Source organism: Triticum aestivum, chromosome 3D (assembly GCF_018294505.1).
Source record: "Triticum aestivum cultivar Chinese Spring chromosome 3D, IWGSC CS RefSeq v2.1, whole genome shotgun sequence".
Taxonomy (NCBI): Eukaryota; Viridiplantae; Streptophyta; class Magnoliopsida; order Poales; family Poaceae; genus Triticum; species Triticum aestivum.
Genome location: NC_057802.1, coordinates 497,916,537 through 497,920,789, shown reverse-complemented (window position 1 = coordinate 497,920,789; position 4,253 = coordinate 497,916,537).

The following is a 4,253-nucleotide window of genomic DNA, read 5'->3' as shown; positions in this document are numbered from 1 at the left end:
AGAACGGTTAGGCCCGAAAGCCTGCAGTTGAGAGGAGCTCGAGAGGGTGGGCGCAGCAGCGCTTATAAACCACTCTCGAGCTCTCTCAACTAGCGAGGTGGGACTAAACTTTGGCCGCGACGCGGGCAGCACATGTCCTTTGGTCCCGGTTGGTGCCACCAACCGGGACCAATGAGATGCCTATATATACCCCTCGCCCGCGAGCAGAGCACTCCAGTGCTCTGTTTTTCTCTGGCCGGTGAGGGAAGGGCTTTGTGGTGCTCTAGCTCACCTCCTATGCACATGAGGTGTTCGATGAAATGCCCGAGCCACAGTAGTTAAGCTTTCTCCTCTTGAAGCTCGACCTCAAAGCTCCATTTTCCTTGAGATTTGTACGGTTTAGCGGAATGCACGCAGATGAACCGGCAATGGATGTACAGTGACAGACACACCTCCGAGTACATTAAGGGTGTGCATGATTTTCTCAAAGTGACTGAGGCAAACAAGCAAAATGGTTTTATGTGTTGTCCATGCCCTACATGTGGGAATACGAAGTCTTACTCTGACCCGAAAATCCTTCACACCCACCTGCTTTACCAGGGTTTCATGCCACACTATAATGTTTGGACGAGGCACGGGGAAATAGGGGTTATGATGGAAGACGGCGAAGAAGAAGAGGACGATGACAACTATGTGCCCCCTGAATACGGTGATGCTGCAACCGGGGAAGCTGCTGAAGATCAAGAGGAACCAGACGATGTGCCCAATGATGCTGCAATGGGGGAAGCTGCTGAAGATCAAGAGGAACCAGTGCCCGATGATGATGATCTCCGCGGGGTCATTGTCGATGCAAGGACGCAATGCGAAAGTCAAAAGGAGAAGCTGAAGTTCGATCGCATGTTAGTGGATCACAAAAAAGGGTTGTACCCCAATTGCGAAGATGGCAACACAAAGCTCGGTACCGTACTGGAATTGCTGCAGTGGAAGGCAGAGAATGTTGTGCCTGACAAAGGATTTGAGAAGCTATTGAAAATATTGAAGAAGAAGCTTCCAAAGGATAACGAAATTCCCGACAGTACATACGCAGCAAAGAAGGTCGTATGCCCTCTAGGATTGGAGGTGCAGAAGATACATGCATGCCCTAATGACTGCATCCTCTACCGCGGTGCGTACAAGGATCTGAACGCATGCCCGGTATGCGGTGCATTGCGGCATAAGATCAGACGAGATGACCCTGGTGATGTTGACGGCGAGCCCCCCAGGAAGAGGGTTCCTGCGAAGGTGATGTGGTATGCTCCTATAATACCACGGTTGAAACGTCTGTTCAGAAACGAAGAGCATGCCAAGTTGATGCGATGGCACAGTGAGGACCGTAAGAAATACGGGAAGTTGAGAGCACCCGCTGACGGGTCGCAGTGGAGAAAAATTGAGAGAAAGTACTGGGCTGAGTTTGCAGCTGACCCAAGGAACGTATGGTTTGGTTTAAGCGCGGATGGCATTAATCCTTTCGGGGAGCAGAGCAGCAATCACAACACCTGGCCCGTGACTCTATGTATGTATAACCTTCCTCCTTGGATGTGCATGAAGCGGAAGTTCATTATGATGCCAGTTCTCATCCAAGGCCCTAAGCAACCCGGCAACGACATTGATGTGTACCTAAGGCCATTAGTTGAAGAACTTTTACAGTTGTGGAATGGAAACGGTGTACGTACGTGGGATGAGCACAAACAGGAGGAATTTAACCTGCACGCGTTGCTGTTTGTAACCATCAATGATTGGCCCGCTCTCAGTAACCTTTTAGGACAGACAAACAAGGGATACCACGCATGCACGCACTGTTTAGATGACACTGAAAGTATATACCTGGACAAATGCAGGAAGAATGTGTACCTGGGCCATCGTCGATTTCTTCCGACCAACCATCAATGTCGAAAGAAAGGCAAGCATTTCAAAGGCGAGGCAGATCACCGGAAGAAGCCCGCCACGCGTACCGGTGATCACGTACTTGCTATTGTCAATGATTTACACGTAATCTTTGGAAAGGGTCCCGGCGGACTAGCTGTTCCAAATGACGCTGAGGGACACACACCCATGTGGAAGAAGAAATCTCTATTTTGGGACCTACCCTACTGGAAAGAGCTAGAGGTCCGCTCTTCAATCGACGTGATGCACGTGACGAAGAACCTTTGCGTGAACCTGCTAGGCTTCTTGGGCGTGTATGGGAAGACAAAAGATACACCTGAGGCGTGGGAGGACCTGCAACGTTTGCACGAAAAAGACGGCATGCCTCCGAAGCAGTATGAAGGTCCTGCCAGCTACGCTCTTACGAAAGAAGAGAAAGAAATCTTCTTTGAATGCCTGCTCAGTATGAAGGTCCCGACTGGCTTCTCGTCGAATATAAAGGGAATAATAAATATGCAAGAGAAAAAGTTCAAGAAACTAAAGTCTCATGACTGCCACGTGATTATGACGCAACTGCTTCCGGTTGCATTGAGGGGGCTTCTACCGGAAAACATCCGATTAGCCATTGTGAAGCTATGTGCATTCCTCAATGCAATCTCTCAGAAGGTGATCGATCCAGAAATCATACCAAGGTTAGGAGTGATGTGGCGCAATGTCTTGTCAGTTTCGAGCTGGTGTTCCCACCATCCTTCTTTAATATCATGACGCACGTCCTAGTTCATCTAGTCGACGAGATTGTCATTCTGGGCCCGTATTTCTACACAATATGTTCCCCTTTGAGAGGTTCATGGGAGTCCTAAAGAAATATGTCCGTAACCGCGCTAGGCCAGAAGGAAGCATCTCCATGGGCCATCAAACAGAGGATGTCATTGGGTTTTTTGTTGACTTCATTCCTGGCCTTAAGAAGATAGGTCTCCCTAAATCGCGGTATGAGGGGAAACTGACTGGAAAAGGCACGCTTGGAGGGGACTCAATAATATGCAGGGACGGATATTCTTGGTCTCAAGCACACTACACAGTTCTACAGAACTCTACCTTGGTGACCCCGTATGTCGATGAACACAAGAATAGTCTGCGCTCCAAACACCCGGAGCAGTGCGACGACTGGATTACATGTGAACACATCAGGACTTTCAGCAGTTGGTTGGAAACACGTCTCAGAGGTGACAACACTATTTGTGATGAGCTGTACTCGTTGTCCAGGGGACCATCTTTGACTGTATTGAATTACAAAGGATACGAGATAAATGGGAATACATTTTACACGATCGCCCAAGATCAAAAGAGCACCAACCAAAACAGCGGTGTCCGCTTTGATGCAGCAACCGAGAGGGGAAAGGACACATATTATGGTTACATAATGGACATATGGGAACTTGACTACGGACATGATTTTAAGGTCCCTTTGTTTAAGTGCAAATGGGTCAATCTGTCAGGAGGCGGGGTACAGGTAGACCCACAGTACGGAATGACAACAGTGCATCTGAACAATCTTGGGTACACCGACGAACCGTTCGTCCTAGCCAATGATGTGGCACAGGTTATCTATGTGAAGGACATGTCTACCAGATCGAGAAAAAGAAAAGATAAGGAAGCGAATACATCATACGATGAGCCAAAGCGCCACATAGTTCTTTCAGGAAAAAGGGACATCGTGGGAGTGGAGGGCAAGACAGACATGTCTGAAGATTATGAAAAGTTTCATGAAATTCCTCCCTTCAAAGTCAAGGCTGATCCAAGCATCCTGATAAACGATGAAGATTATCCATGGTTACGGCGCAATAAGCAATGGACACAAGCGAAGAAAAAGTGAAGACTTTCTCTCCACAACTATTATGATGATACCATGCCAACTTTCAACCTTTTTGTAGTTCTTTTGAAATGCATGTTGTAACAGATGAGTTTTCGTCCGAAATCCCGATACTTCGAAAGAGATTGTCCATTTTGTACACGAAGTGCATCCAGTTTTTGCCGTAACCCTCTCAACTTTTTAGCACATGCTATGTGGGTGAAATGATGACACCATGCCAACTTTCAACCTTTTCAGAGTTCATTTGTAGTGCTTTTCAATTTCACGGTCATATAGCTCATGAAAATCAGTAAATGCATGAAAAATAACAAATGAACTCATAAAGGGTTGAAAATTGATGACGTGGCTTTGAATGGTGCATTTTGAACACACAAAAAGTCTGGAGTTCAAATAAGTTCAAAAAAAATGAAATCCCTTTGTAACTGATGAGTTTTCGTTCGAAACCCTGATACTTCGGAAGAGATTGTCCATTTTGTACACGAAGTGCATCCAGTTTTTGCCG